Here is a 22377-nt window from a genome sequence, read left to right as displayed (position 1 = left end):
AGCAATTTTCCTTTTCAGAAACTTAATAGAGATGTATCAAAAGTTTTGATTGGTTGAGGTCTGAGTGCTGGTACCCCAACTGATCAGGAGAACAAGGCGTAGGGAGTCCATGTTTTTCTCATGTGATTGTCAATTGATGGGGCCATTGTTAAAGCAATTAATGGAAAAATGCAAGGTCCACAGCTCCGATGCATATAAAACTTGACATTTACTGAAGCATTCTAAAAACATGATACAATTAAAATCCATGCCAACGCTTTTCAGGGTGACCCCCCTTAGTCATGGAACCATGACTAGGGGGGAAACCCTGAAATGCGTCAGCTTGGATTTTAATTACATTGTGTTTTTTGGATGGTTCAATAAATGTCAAGTTTTATATGCATCGGAGCTGTGGAGCCTGCGTTTTTCCATTGACTATCTGTAAGGGTCTAGACACTCAGTCCTCAGACTTCACTGACTGGCCTGCCACATGAAAACCCTGAACCCAGAGGCTGACACACAGGTGAGGATGCAGTTGCATAATACTGGCGGCTGTGCGGGAGCCATGGAGGTGAGTGCCTGTTATTTTTATAAATCACTCTCTCTTAGTGAATATACATAAAAACTCTCCTGCCCAGATAACCCCTTATGTGGTTAACCTATTTGGTTATCCCCATGTAAATGACATTCCTTATTTACAGCTATTTTAAGGCAACATATCCCATAGACTGAGTGGACCGTTCCCATCTGAACCAAAAATAATAATAAAAAAGGGGACTGAGGCAGCACTTCAACCTGTGGCTACTTTATTCACCCAGCTCTGCAATGTTTCTCAATCATGAATGCCATTAAAGAGGTGCTACCGCCTTCTATAAATATTGAGCCAAAAATCAGACAAATTGATAAATTTAGGCCAATATTTCAAGACACAGAATCAAAGTATAGTTTTTAATAAAACTAATCAGGATTTGGACAGCTCCAGCTTTCTTTTTGCATTACAAACCCAGGTATAAATGTCACACATTGTCTATTAATGGAAGCCATTTCAGAGATTTTCATTGTGGCCTTAATAAGGTTATTGCAGACATTACTCTAGTTTCTTATTCACAATTCTCCAAAAGTAAAGACTGTACCAGCACCAGGACACAGACACAGGATACATCTGCCGAAGGGAGAAAAATTAAGGAAGCTATATAGAACTTGCTCATAGTTTTTTGGGGGGGGGTGGATTTCAAGTAGAGAAACCACAACTCAAGTGATTAGATTTCTCATATGTCTGGTTGACATGTTATAAATTTAATTTTAGACAATGCCATAGTCATACTATGTCATAGATGACCTTCGATACCTTATTTTCAGTTTAATTGGGACACTGGCACCATTTGTAACAAGACACCTAGGAGCTTGTCCTGTGTGCTGGCTTACTGTGGTGCACAGCATAAGGCCTATTAACAGTAAGCCAGTAATGCATTCAGCAACCCTGGTTTACTTTTTCCTGTTCCTCTTTACATTACGTTAAAGGTGTGTTCTGTATTTTTTTTTTTTCATTTATGGCATATTACTAGGAAACAAAGGGCCCTATCTGGTATTAATGCTAAGTCTCACTAATACCATACACAACATACCAGACACAACCTGAGGTCATCATATGTGCTGTATCTGGTTAAACTTGGCGATTCCTGTGATAGGTCTGATTCTCAGTGGTTTTGTGCTGATCCCTACTGTTATTGCTGCTAGAAATTCACACAATAGCTTTGCGATATATATATATATATATATATATATATATATATATATATATATATATATATATAAATAATCATATGGGAAATACCTGCCACCGACGTTTACAGGCCAGAGGTAATATATTGGACATACATAAAATAACAGCAACCCTTGTAAGAAATTCCAAATTCCACATCTCTAAATAGGTATTTTTAATTGTGAATGTTTGGATTTGTGCTGTTATTTCGCCTTCAAAGATCTTTTCGCTATGACTTTACCACAATCAATGGAAAGCTTGATTGGAGACCTGAAAGGCAATTACAAAGAAGAGCTCGGGGCAATCATGGCAAAATTAATTGAACAATTATGTTCCATAATCTTACTTTATAATGATAATTGTAAGGATTAGTGAAATGATGAAGAGAATGATGTGGTTCCTTTTCATGCTTCGGTGGCTCTACATTGGTCCTAATTGCTTAGTTATTAAAGTCAGCACTTATTAGACTTACTTTATATCAAATTCTAAAGTCATCAACAATGTATTAGGTTTTTTCCAGCTTGTTTAAGTTGCTGTTGTAGTTGTTTTTTTGATTTTTATTTATCTACTTTTTTATCTTATTTTTTCTACTTTATACCATACATCAACTAAACATTGCTATATGTGTAAGACTCCCCTAATAGATTATGTTGCTGGAGATCGGCGTCGGGCATCTAAATGCCCAACTCCTATGTTAAATAGTTATGTATATAGGGAGGACAGGAGAGATAACTGACGTCTGAATGTTCGTTCGTCTGGCAGGTATTGAAGGTGTATGGCCACCTCTAGTGTATTTAGGACCACAGAAAAATTTAAGTTTGATCTGGTTATAAATAAATGCAACCAGTAAACATTTATTGTGTCAAGACAATTCCAGGATATCATTGCTGTCGCTTTTATATGGGCCGATTATCGGCTGCAGGAGTGTTTCTAGCAGCGCTCCTGGCCTGTGTAAAAGGCCCTTAAAGTGACTGTGTACCCACACTCTGCCCACCCCAAACTGCACACCCTCTCTATCCCTCCTCCCCGCCCTCCTCATCATTAGGAATGCTCCAGGCAGAATTTCTACTATTCTTTACCTGTGTGAGCACGGCACATGGGCTGGATTGTTACGGCACCTGTGCAGTGTTCAGACAAGTGAGGAATAGGAGAATAAATGGCTAGAGCATTCTTAATGATGAATAACTGTATCACCTGCCGAACAGACCCCAGGACACATCTTGAATTAAAAGCAGCTATCCGAAGGTACAAGAGGTTTGCGGGAAACAGATTGTGGGTCGCTTTAAAGGAGAAATCCAGCAAATTGTAAAAGCTGGCTGTAGGCTGGGGGGGGAATTAATTACAAGTATTAACTTACCTCTTCCCGTGCCCGCAGTAAGCGGCGGGACAGGCCGCAAGATCCCCGCCAGAAGGCATTTTCCTCCAAGTTGTGATGATCTCAGGGTAAAAGGCCTGTCCAGGCTAGGTCATGATGTGTCAGCTCCAGAGATCCCAGAGGCCCAGCAGGGGTCCCACAACTGGTCCTGCAGCTCACCGCTTGCACAGGGAGAGGTAAGGACTTCGCCTTTAACATGTTGTGCTCCATCTCATATCCATCAATGTTTCCTATCTACAACCTCTTTGTTTTGACATATAGCGCTGCACTGTGTTATATGAGAAAAGGAGTCAATCAGCTTTGTCTCCAGCACTAATCTGTCTTCTCCTGAATGATATCCTCTTTTACTATTTAAAAAAAGAGGTTCTGATGTTGGTATTTGAAGAATTGTATCTTCTACTATAAATTTCTTTTAAAAATTAAATCATTTTGGATTTAAGTCACCAGAATGTAAGTATTTTTTATGCTTTTTGCTAATCATTTTTGGGAAACTCATAGCATGCATACTGGATGCGGCCTACATGAGTAATTCATGGAATGCATACTGGATGAGTATTCATGGAATGTGCCATCTCATAGGGGGTTAGGAATTTAGAAGGGAGGAGATGAGGGGAGTAAGTGACATCCAGAACGCAACTGCACAAACAGCTCCAGTCCTGCTGCTGCTGACAGGGATAGCCCCCCATAAGGTATTAATATTGGGGTCCGAATATAATACCGAATATGGGGTTCTCTTGTGCTAGTTGTGGGGATCCTGTGTCAGGTGCGTACACGAAATCAGAAAATTATTGTAAATTGCTGAGGGAAAAATTGTTAAATTATTTTAAAATTTTGTAGGTGGCACATGGAGAATTTTCAAGAAAAAAGAGATTTGAAGGTATTCTGACAAAAAAAGGTTTTTCCAATACTGTAATATATAACATCAATTTTCATTATTCAGTATTTATAGAGCTGACAAATTCTGCAGCGCCCCCGGTGGAGATCATCGTCTCATGCACACACTCAAAAATAAAAAATAAAATCTATCAACGAAAATTCATCTAAACCTGTTAAATATCTGCTGGTCCCAGTGCTTATTGGGATTGTTGTCATCTACCGTTAGTGAAGTTCTTAAAGCTTCTTATGTCTAATATGCTAATACCTTTTATAAAACCCAACATTATGAAAGCGCTTATAGCAGAAAGTAAGTCATGACAAGGAATTTGCAAGTTTTTATTTAATTTTCCAGCAAAACAAATACGGCGTTTGATTTCTGTGATATTTTTCCATTTACCACTCACTCTTTTTCAGATCGGTGCCGGCGCTGACGTCCCTGTGGTTGGAGTTCAATCCGCAAACTTCAAAATGCTGTTTTCTTTTTTAAAAAAATATTAAATCTAGCTTTAATAATACATGTCAAAGTCAATTTTCTTTCTCCTTTGTTTCAATGTTTATTGATGTCTACCAAGCTTTTTTTCCCCTTTCAGTGGCACAAAACTTAACACCACAGTAAATTGTGCAAAGTGCGTAATGCTGGGTAATATAATAAAGTGTAACAAAACGTCCCAAAATCGAGTATTTCAAATAGCTGAAAAGTCTAAACTGGCCAATGTAGCAGTAGGCACTATAGTAAAATGTGGTTTGAAAGTATCCAGTTAAAGCGGTAATCTCATCTTAACTTGTTATCCCCTATTCATATAATAGGGCATAACAAGCTAATCAGCTGATTGAGGGGGCTTGACAAGTAGGACCCTAATTAATCCTGAGATAGGTATTAACAAGTTGATATAGGGATACATCTTTAACCGTAAATTACCCCCAGGAGGTACGGAAATGGAATGGATACCTTTGCCTGAAAGACCCATGCCATACACATACACCATTATTTTCTATTTAACTATGAAGCGAGGTCAGGAGCTCAGCTCTAGAGGACATCAGCCGCCGGGCCCTCATTGTCAGTGATGGGCAGCAGCCATTGTGTTACAGTCTGTCGTTAACACCTTAAATGCAGCAATTAGCTGTACATAAGGCTCCTGTCACTTATTGATAGGGACCCCCGTAGTGTGAGTGCGGGAGTCCTTAATGGTTTGTCTGACTGCCAGAGGAGTAATACTTATCTCTGTGCGGTCTGCCTCAGACAGACTCTATGAGAATGACTCCAATAATACCAATCAAGGCTATAAATTGCATAGCATTGAACATTATATGCAATCTAATGATAAAAGTGTAAAAATATATATATATTTAAAATAAAAAATAAAAAAAATATGCCAAAGCCCCTCCCCCAATAATATTTTAAATCACCCACTTTCCCATTTTACAAATAAAACCTATAATAATAATTAAATAAACAAACAAGCATATTGGATATCGTAACCTGCAGAATTGTCTGATCTATTAAAATATAACAATGGTATTCCTGTGTGGTGAACAGCATTAACTAAAAGAGGAAAAACAACACGAGGATTACTAATTGACATCCATTTTAGTGACCTTAAAGCTTTTAGAACAAGCTGTCCTAGTAACTGTAGGGGTCACGTTAGTTGTGCCTCCACCAATCCACCATTGATGGAAAATTCTCAGAATATAACATCAATGTTTGTACTGAGGTGTTAATCAGAGAGTCCACCCTTGATGTTTTAATTCCTCATGAGTATATTTTTTTCTTAAAGGGAACCTGTCACATTGAAAATGCATTTCAGTCTGCAGTCACCATAGTATACAGCAGGAGAAGAGGAGCAAAATGATATATACTTTTGTGGAAAAAGTACTAGAATAACTTGTCATTTACTCATGGAAATCCCCGCTCATTCTAGACTAAGTAGTCATGTGGGTGGTCCTAATCAGTGATTGACAGCTATCTGTGTATAGGTGTGCAAAGTGTGAATGCAGTCTTATTTTATGTACTAAGAATTAAAAAAAAAAATGTTTCAGCATTGTTATTTTATAGGAAATACAAGTATTTAAAAGGGTATTTCAGATAACAAAATTATTTTAAAGTTGCTGAAGATAAAAAAAAAAAGAAAAAATGTTATTTTTTAATAAAGACATAAGATGATGTCAGCTCACCAAACGGACTTTCTTATTCTGAAGGTTTCTTTTTTTTTATGCCGAAGGTTATTTTTTAAAGCCAGTGTGCCTTCACCAACATACAGTATAAAAGATTTTGATATCCAGTATACCCCTTTTTAAAAAAATGAAGAGCTGACAAATTAAAGTATGAAGAGCTGACAAATTGTAAGAGATGGAGAAAAGCATCATGGAAGCCTGTTTAGCGAGAAATCACAGAAGACTTTTTTTTTTATCCATCCTCAAAGGGATATGATCTGTCTGTCTTCATAGGCAGCAAAGAGCCTTGATCTATAAAAGCAATGAATTATACCTGTCACCAGCGTGATGTGTTATATAATAAGGCGTCTGAGAAGTTTCTTTATGTAGATCTAAGGAAAACACATATATGAGGAGGAAGTAAATGATAGGGACCTGATGCTCAGTGCTATGTGTACGGGAGCACTACAGAATGCTCCGCACCTTACTCACCTACTATAGATTTTACAGCTTTATTTATATCACACAGGATTTGTATCCTCATAGGAAAATGGAATAGATATAATGAATAGAGATGAGCGAATACGATTTGATCGAGATGGTATTCGATCGAATATTGCGGTATTCGAAAGATTCTAATTTAATCGAGTAGTATGGGGAATACGCAGGAAACATTCGAAAGCCCACCTATCGCAGCTGGCGCCTTTTTTTAATCCAATGACCATGCAGGGAGGCTGTGAGGGACCCTGGGAGTACGCACGCAGCGTAGCGTCTACCCTCATTGGATGGCTTAATCACATGACCTTGAATCTTAAATACTTGGCTCCCCCCTCTCGACCGCAGATGCGCTTTCAACCTAGCTAGGGAAAGATCTTGCAGCAGGGAGAGATAGGTTGTAGTAGCGTTTTGGTTAGGCAGGCTTACTACTAAACCCAAAAGTCCTTTTCAGGGCTAAGATAAAGCGAAAAAGTCATCTCTGAATCCAAAGCACTTCTCAGTGCTAAGACATAGATGATATAACAGCATCAGCATCATCAGGTGTATTCATTCCAGTACCCTGTGTGTACAAGTGACTTACAGTGTCCCTGTTTAATACCACTAAGGGCACGTTATACATACTGTTCCAGTAGCCCAGAAAAAGGCATGTCATACATACTGTTCCAGTAGCCCAGTAAAAGGCACGTGATACATATTGTTCCAGTAGCCCAGTAAAAGGCACATGCTACATATTGTTCCAGTAGCCCAGAAAAAGGCACGTCATACATACTGTTCCAGCAGCCCAGAAAAAGGCATGTCATACATACTGTGCCAGTAGCCCAGTAAAAGGCACATGATACATATTGTTCCAGTAGCCCAGTAAAAGGCACATGATACATATTGTTCCAGTGGCCCAGTAAAAGGCACATGATACATATTGTTCCAGTAGCCCAGAAAAAGGCACGTCATACATACTGTTCCAGTAGCCCAGAAAAAAGCATGTCATACATACTGTTCCAGTAGCCCAGTAAAAGGCACATGATACATATTGTTCCAGTAGCCCAGAAAAAGGCACGTTATACATACTGTTCCAGTAACGTTCGTACAGCATGACGCGTGATACGCGCGAATAACATTACTCTCTACGGACGCACATTGGAATCATGTATGTAATGCTGCGCAAGAAATACGAACGAAATTTGTGAACATTGCCATAAACATTCGTAAAGCGTTCGCAAATATTTTTTCTCCGCAACTGCGGAGAGTGCCATTATACTGCGATTTTGGGGCATGCTCCACCTAATGTCCCAGTGTCATTCCAGAGGTGTTGGCATCGTTTAGGGAGGTTTCATTGGAGACTTGGTGACCTCCGGTCGAATTTGGATTTCCAAGTGCCGCAAATTTTTTTCCCATAGACTATAATAGGATTGAATATTCGTTCGAATAGTCAAATCTCTGTGCCTATTCGATTCGAATTCTTGAATATTTTACTACTCGCTCATCTCTAATAATGAATATTCCATATGTATGGTCACTCTTGGTCTAGTGGACAGCTGGGAAATGTAGTACTTGTGGTCACATTGTGCAGTGTCACGGTAGCAGAAGCAGGACCTTGGGCCCTTGTACACTTTCCAGATTAGGTCCACAGTGACAGAATGATGGTAGTAGCCTCTGTTCCCTGGGGTACACCCTGTACTTTTGGTTTATGGTAGTTTATAATGTAGTGTATATCGTATACACAGTAGTGTATACAGTAGTGTGATAGTACACGTGAGGAGGTATTTTAGTAAGGCATTAATGGAGGATGATTATTCAGTCCCTTAGCTTTGTGCTGATGTAAGGAAAAATACTCCTGAAATACTCAAAAGGCATATTCACTGGTCAGGATTGAATACATAGAAATAAAATACTCATGACACTTGAGCTGCAGTGTCTGCTGTGGGATGCAGGTCTTGATGTGATGTGATAGCCACAAAGTTTCAGACACAGCCTGAAGTCTGAGGTTCCAGGAGAGAAAAGAGGTCTTTGTGCACCTTACTCTCTCTGCTTTTAGGTATAGCCTGAGATTCCAGAAGAGCAAAGAGGTATTTGTCCGCCTTACTTTCTATGCTTTTAGGTATAGCCTGAGGTTCCAGAAGAGTAAAGAGGTCTTTGTCCACCTTACTCTCTATGCTTTTAGGTATAGCCTGAGGTTCCAGAAGAGTAAAGAGGTCTTTGTCCACCTTACTCTCTATGCTTTTAGGTATAGCCTGAGGTGGCATATCACAGAGGTATAAGAAAAGATGTTCCAGAATTGTGATTTCATGGGGAATTCATTGGATATACTAAAAAAGACAGGCCAGGGGTGGTGACGGGTTCTCTTTAAGGATCTTTTTACATTTGACAATCTTTGGCCATCAGCTGCAGGAAATGAGTGCCGATCAGCGAGATTGTGGTTCATCTCCAGTGCCTTTACACGGCACAATCAACCAGGTGGCCGTACGAACGAACCTTGTATCATTTGTGCAACTATGGAAGCTGAAAGCACAGATATGCATAAATCTGTGATGTCAGTTTCTAGATCACACTAGCATTTCATACATAACTAGTCATCTTCATGTGTTCTGGCCTCCCCCTCTCCGGCTTTCCTGCAGAATCTTCAGGCTGCTCCCGCTTCCTCCAGCTGGCAATCATTCTAGAGGAAGCAGCGGTCTGAAGATGCTGCCAGAGAGCAGGAAGGGAGAATCGGAGAGTTGGATTCCGGATCACACAGCAGCACAGAAGGTATGTATGGACTGCATGAGTGATCTGGTATCTGACAGCACGGATAGCAACGCTCCTGGCCGTGTTAAAGGCCCTTAAGGGAGAGGCTGGGCTAAGTAGATAATTAGATAGATGAGAGAGTGATAATTAGACAGATAGATAGATAGATAGATAGATAGATAGATAGATAGATAGATAGATCAACAGATATTTGACAGATTAGAAAAGTCTTGGTATATTACAATTCTGTTATAGTGCCATGATGTTCGCCCATTTACTGGACTGCCTTTATTTTACACAGCAGAGTCTAGGGACATCTTAAATACTAAGAAACTACAAAGTCTTTCACCCCCTGTAGTCACATCTCGGCTAAGGAGATGTTTTTTTAAATTTTGTCCCCCTGTTGCTGGGCCCACATCTGGGATAGCATGGATATAGTTACAGCTGCTAATGCAATGTATAGTGGAGCGGTGCCTGAAACCAGAGCCGCCTACAGTATATTTACAACAATAGGAAAAGTCTGTCAGACGTGCTTTATGTCTGTTTTAAGCTCCCACCTGGAATAGTTGACAGCAAGACATGTTCGGCTTTGTTTCTGAATTTAGAGTTGGAACCATTAAACCCCTATGTAAATATTAGTTATGGGTTAACGGCCATTGCACAATCTCTGCAGAAAGCTTCTCATCTCTCCAACAAAGAACAATCACCCTGAGATGTGTTATCTAATTACATAAAATACAGCTATAAACACAAGTAACTATTCATGGAGAACGCTGGAAATTTACTTTAACTTAAGAATGTGGCATTTCATTTCATTGCCATAAACTTCTTATCTGGGGATTGCGCCTGCCAACCTTCGAGCATATTTAATCTTTATCTAGTTTTTTTTTTTGTTCCAAATGATGAAGATGATTAAAGTTATGAGCAGAATTCTTCTTTGGACAGTAAGAAATATTTTATCGGTGAACGCAGCGTTTCTAATCTCTCGGATTTATCTAGAACCTACCGGTGGAGCCAAATAAACAGAACATTGTTTAGAGAGCAAAGGAGTAACAATGGGAGTTATAGCACATCAGATATATCATGATAAAATGTATGTGTATAACTGTGTATGTATCTAAACGTAGCACACAAAGACTTTATGCAATGTTCAAACTGTAAGCAAATAAAAACTGTGTTTAGAGATTTATAGATGCCATGTAAAGGTTGGCGGCTTGTTTACAGGTTTTATATTGACCAGTAGCTTTAATTTTTAAAATGGGATTGACATTGTGGTTGACAGGTACTTTGATCAAGACAAAATGTAAAAGGTAGATGCGATGCGTTTTGAGGGTCAGTTCAGGGTCCATTGCGTTTCGAGGGTCAACCACGCTCTTCATCAGGCAGATTCCATATGAAGAGGGGGGGTTGACCCTTGAAACTTGTCGTATCCGAAATAAAAAGCAAGTTGTGTTTAAAACAAATGCCAGGTGTCTTCTTTAAAGTCAGGAGATAGAGAACGGGCATGGTTCAAAGGGTTTTGGCACCAGATGCAATCCACTGTTCCCTGGGGAATTGTGCCCACTGCCACACATTCCCACTGGTTGTATCTCAAGAACGTAGTTAAAAGAGTTATCCAGTGCTACAAAAACATGGCCACTTTCTTTCAGAGACAGCCCCACTCTTGTCTCCAGCTTGAGTGGGGTTTTGTTGCTCAGTTCTATTGAAGTGAATAGAGCTTAATTGCAAACCGCACCTGAACTGGAGACAAGAGTCATGTTGTCTCTGAAAGAAAGTGGCCATGTTTTTGTAGCACTGGATAACCCCTTTAATCTCAGGAGTGAGACCCTGAGCGATTAGTGACATGTCTGAGTATAAGTACAGGGACACTGCAGACTCCCCCTCTTCAGGTGAGCCATCCATGGCAACATGTTGGAAGATGGCAACTAGATAAAGAGACCAAAGACACAAGAGAATGCATAAAAAAGTGCAGGGCAACTTGATGACATAGACCCTTAGATTGGTAAAGGGTTATTCCCTAAGAAATTGTCACATTTATGAACCGGATGTTCATGTTTAAGTAAAGCAAAATAAAAAAAGAGGATATATGCAAGATGTAACCAAGATATTGTACTTCAAGTAGAACATGTTTCACAAAGAACATTGGTGTTATAAAGCTTCAGTAGTAAAGCTGAGAAACGCCATGGTATAGAGTTTATTTAGGCAATGGGTAATTGTCCATAAATGTCTCATAAAACCAACAATAATAATATACTGTAGTCCTTAAAAGTGAACTGTAAGTAGCTCTGTAACAGGGTCAGAGAGGCTGTATGTATTGTGAGCGCCTGAAGAAAGGAGCCAAAGGTTTTGTTCAATTCCACTGGAACCACCAGCTCCACTCTTTGTGTACTTGTAAATATGTTCCCATAACCACCAAGCATCAGTGTATTTTGCAAGTAAAGCTATTGCAAATTCTCAACTTGAATACTATAAAAACTATGGAAAACTTAATATTCCAAATAATAATTACCCTTCAAGTACTCGCAAAAGAATAAGTGCCTCCATGTTGATTCTCACTCTCTGTATATTTCCCCTTTAAATTCCCACCTTCATTAAATACTTCTCGAAGCATAAAACCTATTAGAGATATTGGCTATAATCTTATGCACCAGAATGAAGACCATGTGCTCCTGGGTGCATTGTTTAGGTGACAAGAGTAAGGGAATTCCAGCAGACCCTGCCAACTCCGCCAGACACAGGCATCTCTGTATTACAGCTTGTTAGTGACTCATTTTGATGTTCATTAGGGAAGATGTGTTTTCGCCTCGTAGTTTTATACACTGTGACTATTACAACACAATGCAATGTTTTTACATAATGGAATATCATTGTGTTTTTGCAAAATAAAATGCCATTATGAGTACAAGAGATTATTTTGGGTGATTACTCTGAATAAACATTACACTGTTAAGTCTGAAAAGATGAAACCTTTCCAAGTAAGTTCCGCAGCTAAGTGGGCTCATTTCACACTAGACCAGTGATACCTAGCAGAATCCAATATACATGTGCTAGCTGTAATGTTTTCATCGTTACTTGACTAGAAATTAAACAATATGTCTACCCCCAAGATGGATGAGGTCACGTAACACAAATGAGCAAGCTTATAGATTGAGAAGAGTGTGAGAAGAGTGGTGGAATTCATGGTACTCTCACATTGATTGGATGTATTTTACCAAATGTCTCGAAATAGCAAATCCCCTTATGTTAAGTCATCAAGAGTCCTTAAAGTGTACCTGTCAAAAAAACTCTTCACATGTCCTAGGGACACTTTGATTCTTTTGAATTCAGAGAAGTGATATCACAGGCCTCCTTAGCCAATCAGAGGCATCAGTGTCCTGCAGGAGCCAGGAAGGTAAATGTATGTATTTTTCTTCTTTTTCAGTTTATTTGCCCCCTCCCTGAGCAAATATACAAAAAGCATACTGTTTTGACAAACATTGCATGAATCAAGTCTATATATATATATATATATATATATATATATATATATATATATAGTGGTACCTTGGTTTAAGAGTAACTTGGATTAAGAACGTTTTTTAAGAAAAACTCACAGTTTTTAAAAGTTGTGACTTGGTGGAAGATCATTGCTTTGGTTTAAGAGCTCCCTGTACTGAGTGGTAGGGGGAGGTCTATAGCACCGTACTCTAACCCAGTAAGTCTCCCTCACCTTCCAAATCATAGCAGATCCATTTCAGGCTGGGGCTTGCATCAGGGGACAGGACTGTGGAGGTAATCTCTTCATAGCTGTAACCCCTCTCTCCCCGGACAGAGAGTGCCGAATTTATGTGCCCACATCTGTCCTGCTCATTCCTTCATGCTCCCTGCAGTCTCTGTCTGCCCTTGTGTTTCCCACCCTCTTCATTTCTAATATAATGTGCCTGCGCTCACACTCAGCTATACACCTTGCTGCTATAATTTGCCTGCACTTACACTCAGCTATATACACTGCTGCTATAATGTGCCTGCACATATTCTCAGCCATTCACACTGCTGTATAGAGAAGTTTCTGTCACTGTGGATTACAAGCATGGACCCGGAACAAATTCTGCTCGTAATCCAAGGCACCACTGTAATGTAATATATGTAATTAACTTATACAGTTATGAAGATATGTGATACAGATTTGTAAATTAGTTCTATTTAAAAAATCTCAAACCTTTTAGTACTTATCAGCTGCTGTATGCCTTGAGGGAGGTGCTATATTATTTCTGATCTGACACAGTGCTCTTAGCTGCCACCTCTGTCTGTGAAAGGAACTGTTTAGAGCAGTAACAAATACTCATAGAAAAACCGCTCCTGCTCTGGACAGTTCCTGTCACTGACAGAGGTGGCAGCAGTGAGCACTGTGTCAGACTGTAAAGAATATACCACCTCCTGCAGGGCATACAACTGCTGATAAGTACTGGAATTATAACATTTTTTTAAATAGAAGTAATTTACAAATTAGTATAACTTTGAGTCATCAGTTAATTTAAAAACAATAATTTTTTTTGTAGAGTACTCCTGTAAATATGAAAAATAGTTGCCATCCATCTTGTGTTTATAAGATGAACTGGCAGCTCACTGAGGGATCAGTTTACATTCTGCCCATACATGTCTATGGAGAGGGGATGGCTGAGGAGTGAGAGTGATTGGAGAGAGGCAGGGGCAAAAGGAGACTAAGTATCAGATGTCCTATAATGTCTATAAAGCACTCCATGCTGCTGCTGCTTCTTAGGGAATACCATAGAGATATAGGGAATCAGCATCCCCTCATCTGTGTGTGTGTGTGTGCGTGTGTGCGAGCGTGCGCAATGTATGGGGGCCATCATAGAGGCTTGCCTTTCAGCTTAGCCATATTCAATTAAAAGGGGACAAACTGCAATGCCATACACAGCCCACTGAAAAGAGTGGGGCACCTCTGAAGCCTGCTTGCTTATTTCAGACAATCCCTTTTAGGATTGTTAATATTAGTGCCATTGACTTCTTATACATACACAGTAATTCAAGCATTGTCTTTATTATACAGTACATGCGTCATTCCCACAGGTGTACAGGATATGGCTTGTCCCGCGGATCATTAATATGAAGCTTCTTGCAGATTCCGCATTGCTTGCAGAAATGTTCTGCACTCGGACACTCCAAACGTATAACAAATAAATGGACGTATAAACTAAAGTGAATGTTGATGTTATGGACGTATTTTATTAGGCATAGTCTAGATTTTTCTTTACTCTATATAAACATCCTCAGTCTCAGGCAGTAATATGGGGGGTCAAATATTTTAATATGTGATCTTTGTCTGTTATAAAAATAGTATTAGATCACAGTGCTGAGAGAAGGGAGATAAGAGACAGATGATATACTGGGATCAAAGATTACCCATAAGGGATGGGGACTACCATACTGTACAGGGTGCTCCTAATACACTATAAATTATTATCCACATATAACGGAATACAAAAATAGCAAACATATGATACAGGCACTTAAAGGAGAAGTCCGGTGAAAAATTTTATTAAAGTATTGTATCGCCCCCCAAAACTTATACAAATTACCAATATACACTTATTACGGGAAATGCTTATAAAGTGTTTTTTTCCCTGCACTTACTACTGCATCAAGGCTTCACTTCCTGGATAACATGGTGATGTCACTTCCTGGATAACATGGTGATGTCACTTCCTTGATAACAGGGTGATGTCACTTCCTGGATAACATGGTAATGTGACGACCCAACTCCCAGAGCTGTGCGGGCTGTGGCTGCTGGAGAGGATGATGGCAGAGGGATGCTCAGTGTCCCTCCAGTGCCCTGTGTCCCTCAGTGTCCCCCTACCATCATACACTCCAGCAGCCACAGCCCGCACAGCTCTGGGACTCGGGTCATGACATCACCATGTTATCCAGGAAGTGAATCCTTGATGCAGTAGTAAGAGAAGGGGAAAAAAAGCACTTTATAAGCATTTCCCGTAATAAGTGTATATTGGTAATTTGGATAACTTTTAGGGGGCAATACAATACTTAAATGGACTTCTCCTTTAAAGGCACACTATTCTTAAAGTCTTTCTTACCTCCTTCTACCATGCACTTGAACTTTGCAAATCTATTCCCCCATGAGAAGAGCCAATTTGGGTGCTAAATGAAACCTGTTACCATACTGACCTGTGTGTTGTAGTAAATACCTGTATTCCCTGTGAAAGAACAATTTGAGATCATCTATTTTATAGCTCTAGAAGTGTGTGACTCAATAACCAACTGGAGTTTGTCCCTACACTGACTATACTATCTAATCAGAGCTGTGATGTAGGACTAAGTAGGAACACGCCCCCAACTGGTAACACCAGGAATGGCTTAACAAAGAAGTATAAGAATAGAAGATTCAGAATTATTATATCATGGCATTGCATGTATTTGGTAAAATAGACCAGCCAGGAGAAGTGACAGGTCCTCTTTTCATCACACGTTTTACCTGTTCTATTTTATCAATATCTTTTTGTAGGTGAGGTCTCCAGAACTGGTCACAGTATTCCAGATGTGGTCCCACTAGAGCTCTATACAGCGAGATTACAAAATTACTCTCTCCTACATGAATGCAATCACCTGATTAATGTTCTAATGATCAGTTGGAGTCTGAACACCCAGGCTCCGATTGATCAAAACTTTTGACATGTCTCTGTGACTTTTGATGAATGATAGTAACATTTCTAATGCTTGTCCTTAATAACAGAAAGCTTAAAGGGAATCTGTCAGCACCCGGGCCCTACTGCGAGGTGCTGACAGTGTGCTGTAGCTGGCAGTCACCTAGTAAGCATGGTATCTTTTGGTGATTTGTCCGTGCAGGGGATTATGCACAATTTCAGGTATCCTACTGTAATGAAGTGTCTAAGAGGAGTTGTTTGTGCCTCACCCCTCCTTTCTCCTCCCTCTTTTTCATGAATAATCAATGCTGCCCGGCCTCCTGGCTCAGCTGTCAGCCAGTGTCTCTGATTGCAGATCAATCCTCTGTAGGCAGTTTATGTCCGAAAGATACACTCAGATATAATTCAGTCTCTGAGCCCAAATGTGTAGGAGCTGTAGTCTAGAGGTAAATCACCTGTCTAGAAACCACCAGCAGGTCTTTCTTTGGTTGGAATCCCCAGATGGAAATTAAATAAAGGTCTTTATTTTTTATTTTTTTTCCCTCATTATTTTATAATTTTTTAAAAGTGCAAAGAATTCCCAATCACGTCCAAATTAGTTTTTTTTTTTTAATTATACAATGATGCAATGAAATAATTATATTTTATTTCCATCAGGGGATTTGAACCAAAGAAAAACCTGCAGGTGGTCTCTAAACAGGTGATTTACCCCTAGACCACAGCTCCAACACAGGTTAGGCAATTCAACTATATCTGATTGCAGATCAGTCCTCTGTAGGCACATACTGACTGACTGACAGCTGAGTGGGCAGGAGGTCGGGCAGCATGGATTATTCATGAAGAATAGGAAGGAGGGTTGAGGTGTGTCAGAGTGCGGCACAAACGCTGAGCCACAACCCCTCTTTGACTCTTCCTTACAGTAGGAGACCTGTGCATAATCCACTGCATGGAAAAATTACCAAAAGGTACCATGCTCACTAGGGGACTGCCAGCTACAGCACTCTGTCAGCACCTCGGGTAGGACCGGGTGCTTACAGATTCCTGGGTTCTGCCATTTGGACCATAGCCAGTACTGGAGTTAAATAAGGACATTTGCAGACCTCACCAATCTGGTCTACAGATCATTTCATTTCAGAAGAAAATAAGCTTTGAAGGTTTGTAGCATCTCCACTACAATGATGTATTTCCCTGTATTATTATAACTATGACTGACTATTCCTCATAGTCCCACATCAGAAGTTTTGCAAAATGAGTCGGGACGTTCCATTAATCAACCTATGAACTTCATTAAATGAAACGCCTTAATTCACCTCAAACCTCCCAACATCGGCGATGTAAAAAGTCGAATGTTGCCTTCAGAACTTGTAATAGCAATGATGTATGCACAAATGAATCAGGTTTTTTAATGAAAAGTTGATCCGGATAATCATATATGATATCTTTTTGCGGTTCTATGTTTGCATCGATTGTTGTTCTTTTTTTTTTCCCCCCCACTCTCTAGGCCGACAGCCAGTATGTGATGGTAATTATTGTGACCGTCCAATGAACCTCTACTGAGGACTCTATTCATAGCTATTCCTGCATGTAGCCCCTGATAATTTCTCTATGAAAAATAATGAGAAAATTAGGATGGAATGTACGTGAAAAATTAGCGATTAATAGAGCATTACATTTAGAACACATGGGATAAGCAATAAAGTATTTGGGAGAATTCTGACAATACAGTTCTGTTGTCTCCAGTGGAAGTACGTGCTCCCCGGATAGAATGGATGAGTATGGAAATACACATTGGTGATGTAAGGTGGAAATAATGCGTATACTGGATAGGGCAGCACTCATATATATGGTGTGACCTCAGCAATGGGATGAGATAAATTGAGATGGTGACTGGATTCATGGAAAAATGATCGGAAGGAGACAAATATGCAGAATATTTAAATAATGCTAATATTATGTATGGCCCTTCAAAATGATTTTATTTCGGAGATGATTTAGAGGCGGCTATTTCACAACTGCATGGATATTGTCTGAAGGCTACAAATAGATTATTCTTGGAATTCCATTCATTTCATAAAGTAAAGAACTTGGGCTATTTTCGCAAAGAATGTGAAAGTTTACTTAATTGATATTAATAAATAGTTGGAGAAGAGGCTCATAAAAGCTGATGTTTCCTGCATGGAGGGGGGGAGGGGAGCAGAGCTTGACCTTGTTTTTAATGAGCTTATGTTTTTGTTTTGTTTTGTTTTTTTATTTATAGCTCGAATATAATATAATATTTATTTTGGGATCCGCTAATGTATTTCAAGGTACAATACAAAGGTAGATATAAAAATAAAAAATCCTTTATTGAACCTACAGACTTAAAAACAAAACAGTATACAGAAATGTTCAACAGGGAGAGAACATGATATGTCACTTCCAGATGCCAAGTTAGGGGTAGGGTCAGGTGCCAGGGCTATGCTCACCTTCCATATCTACAGTTTGGTATAATTGTCATTTTTCGTGCATGGTCAAATTATCTGTTATTTTGCCAATTCATACATATTGGTTCATGGTGGGTATTTTTTTCTTGCACTTACTATATTCCATTTACATATACATAGTTTAAGGTTACTGTTTAGAGAGCAAAGTTCTTGATCGAACATCAGGGGGTTCAGCACTGCTTTCCCTAATAAAAGTCGAAATCACCCCCAATTTTTCCATTTTATACATAAAACACCTAAAAAAAGAACATATTATATATCATAGCGTGTGTAATTGTCCTATTAAAATATAACAATAGTGTTCCTGTACGTTGAACTGCATCAGAGCTCTGATTGCCCCTCTGCAGGAGAGAATGTCTTACTGGAGGCTGCTACGGTTCTGGTATACTGGAGACTTGGTATTGGCCTGTGTGAAGCGGTTTCGGTGGGTCATCTGTGCAATATTCTTCTTTTAAAGTGAACATGCCTAAGGAGAAAAACATCCCCAAGCTCTAGAGAGCCAATGCATGTTAGTGGCTTTTGACAAGATTAATAGACTCCCCTTCAAAACTTTCTTGGAAAAAGGTCCCCTTTAAGTCAGAGTATGTAGATTACATTTAAAAAAAAATCAGACAGTGATGAAAATGCAGAGTGAAAGCTCACAATGTAAAGTAAATAACCAATCCACAATGTGAACCGTTCTGGGGGGTCCCGTCTTACGAGAAATCTGTGTCAAATCTAAACAGAGAATCTGGCTTAACATTTGTTCTTAAATCACTGACTTTTGACTTGCTGCATACTTCGAAAGAAAACAGAAAAAAAGACTTCCATAGCCCATCTCTCACGTTGACTTAAAGCGATACTAAAAGCCTAGATTGTTCACACAAATCTGTTCCACAAAGCAGACGCGAGTTATGAAAGCCATGGCAATAGCAGAGTGGTACGCCGAATGAAGACGTTCCTTGACAATTGTGGCATCAATGGAATTTTTGAGTCTTCGGGAAATATATACAGATGGGGGCTTTATGCTATTTTTGGAATTTGTATATAATTGCGCAACGTTTTATCGGGTATAGGATGCAATCATTCAAAAATGTGTACAAACTGTATGAGAGCACTTCTGTCTTGGCTCATTCCCGTGGACGTACATTCCTGACTTGGGTTGAAATAAAAATTCTTAGAGTTTTATATTATTCTATAGTCTTGCATATTATTTTTATAGTCTTCACGTTTCAAAAGAGTTTTTGACGGTTTGCGTAGAACAATTAAACATTCATCTGAATGATGTCGGGGCTTCTATTGCTATCTGGAGTGGTCCATATTACATTTAAAGGGGTATTCTGGCAAAAAAAAAAGTTAAAAATTAAAGGGGTTTTCCACTCAAACATAACTTTTTATATGTTGCTGCCCATGGTACTTGTTATTATCTATTCAGTCTTCTTCCCCCAGTTCTGAGCTGCTGCTTTCTGCTGAAGACACAAAAATCTGTCGGTGACCTTTTATCTCTGCCTCCCCCTCCCTTCTGAGACAGCTGATGTAAATAAGTCCCTGACTGGCTTTATCTTCAACATTGAAGCTTTGTAATGCTGGGGGGGGGGGGCTTTAATCACAGTGAGTTAACCCTGCGACCCCTCTCCAAACTGCTGCGCTCCCAGCTGCTATTAGTAGCCAGGGACAGTGACTTTTAGTGGACACGGTCCGATCGATGCACATGCTATTTGGCCTTTTAAATGCAGCTGTCAAAACTGACAGCTGCATTTAAATTGCTCTAAATTTTCTTCCCTGGTGTCTAGTGGGGAAAATTACCTACCCCACGATGCTATCACGCAATTCCTTCCTTTTACCCAGGTGGGCCTCAGTGTCGCACTGACGCTAATCCCGGCTCGTAATCTATAGATCTGGGCTGCAGCAGCCCAGAGCAATTATGCACTGATCTAATCGATCAGTGCTGTATTGAGTATACTGCACTGATCTCTATGAGAGATCAGTGCAGTAATAATAAAAGTGCTTTCAAGTCAATCACTTAGATCATGGGTCTCCAAACTGCGGCCATCCTGCTGTTGCAAAACCACAATTCCCATTATGCCCGGACAGCTAAAGCTTTGGATTTATAAGAGAAACAGATTGCTGAACTCAGGGAGACCAGCCAAATGACAACACTGCCGGCTGCTAGTGAAAGCGCTCAGTGCACTGAAGTCCTAGGTGCATTGCCCCCTGGGAAACATGAATATGCAAAAGAGGAGCCCGTGGAGCCTCATTGAAGAGTCTCAAAATACAGGACTAACCAGATATCCCTCCGGGAAGGACCAAGCCAAGGGGCAGCTCCTGTTAGGAAACCACCAAAACCACCATATTAAGTGGCCCTTTAATTCAATGTAATGACAAGGGATAAACCAAGGCTAGGTAACCATCCACATACAGCTGTTTCGGGTGTTGCCCCTCATCAGTGTGGAGCAGGATTCTGGCTAGGTAGGAGCAATGCCTAGTAGAGCCATAAGAGAAATAGATTGCTGAACTCAGGGAGACCAGCCAAACGACAACACTGCCGGCTGCTAGTGAAAGCGCTCAGTGCACTGAAGTCCTAGGTGCATTGCCCTCTGGGAAACATGAATATGCAAGAGAGGAGCCCGTGGAGCCTCATTGAAGAGTCTCAAAACACAGGACTAGCCAGACATCCCTCCAGGAAGGACCAAGCCAAGGGGCAGCTCCTGTTAGTAAACCACCAAAACCACCATATTAAGTGGCCCTATAAGTCAATGTAATGTAATGTTTCTCTTATGGCTCTACTAGGCATTGCTCCCACCTAGCCAGAATCCTGCTCCACACTGATGAGGGGCAACACCCCGAAACAGCTGTATGTGGATGGTTACCTATCCTTGGTTTATCCCTTGTCATTACATTGACTTATAGGGCCACTTAATATGGTGGTTTTGGTGGTTTCCTAACAGGAGCTGCGCCTTGGCTTGGTCCTTCCCGGAGGGATAACGGGCTAGTCTTGTGTTTTGAGACTCTTCAATGAGGCTCCACAGGCTCCTCTTTTGCATATTAAAGCTTTGGATTTGGCTGTTCAGGCATGATGGGAAATGTAGTATTGCAACAGCTGGATGGCCGCAGTTTGGAAACCCATGAATTAAATCTTCTTGATAACAGGCTGTTTAGGTGCAGTGACAATAAATAATGGGATGCAATTACTTGTGGGCATTGCTTATTTGCATTGTCCAGGGTATGCTCTATATAGTGTAAAGGTACAAGCCAACTTGAAAAAAGTATTTTTATTTTTTTAATTATTAAGTTAGGTTGAGTTAAGGAACCTGTATACCATGTGATCTTATAAAACTATACAGCAAGATTGCGCAACCAAGGAATTGGATAATGTTGATTTTACATAGCTTTTTTATTACATTCACATTCTATCAAAAGATCTCCAACACTATATAAAGCAGCCAGTATGTGTGGGCATTGCCAGAGAGAGAAGGGGATCAAAGATAAGTGCTGGGAGGACTGAATTAGGTACCAAGATTCTTTCGATCCAAATATAACATTCTAAGTGAGTGTGAGCTATTTTTTTTATAATGTATTTTATGTGCACTAATAAGTTATTTTATATAGGATAACTATGCCAGAATTAATGAGAATTTAAAGAATTTTCTGGCTTTGAAAAAATAAAAAGAATCCTTTAAATATTCATGAAATTATATACCAAATAGTTTGACAGGTTTGAAAAAAGCAAGTCTGATATCAAGGTTATGTGATAACCCCATGTTTATGTTTCTCCTTGAGGAGATCACCAAACTGGCATGTGGAGACTTATAGGCCATGCAATGTTCCACTCGGAAAAGTAGCTTTCTACTGATGAAAGGCAAACAACTGTGTTAAGTGGGGGTAAATCCTTTT

Source organism: Dendropsophus ebraccatus, chromosome 5, assembly GCF_027789765.1.
Source record: "Dendropsophus ebraccatus isolate aDenEbr1 chromosome 5, aDenEbr1.pat, whole genome shotgun sequence".
NCBI classification, from domain to species: Eukaryota; Metazoa; Chordata; class Amphibia; order Anura; family Hylidae; genus Dendropsophus; species Dendropsophus ebraccatus.
This window is presented reverse-complemented; position numbering follows the sequence as displayed.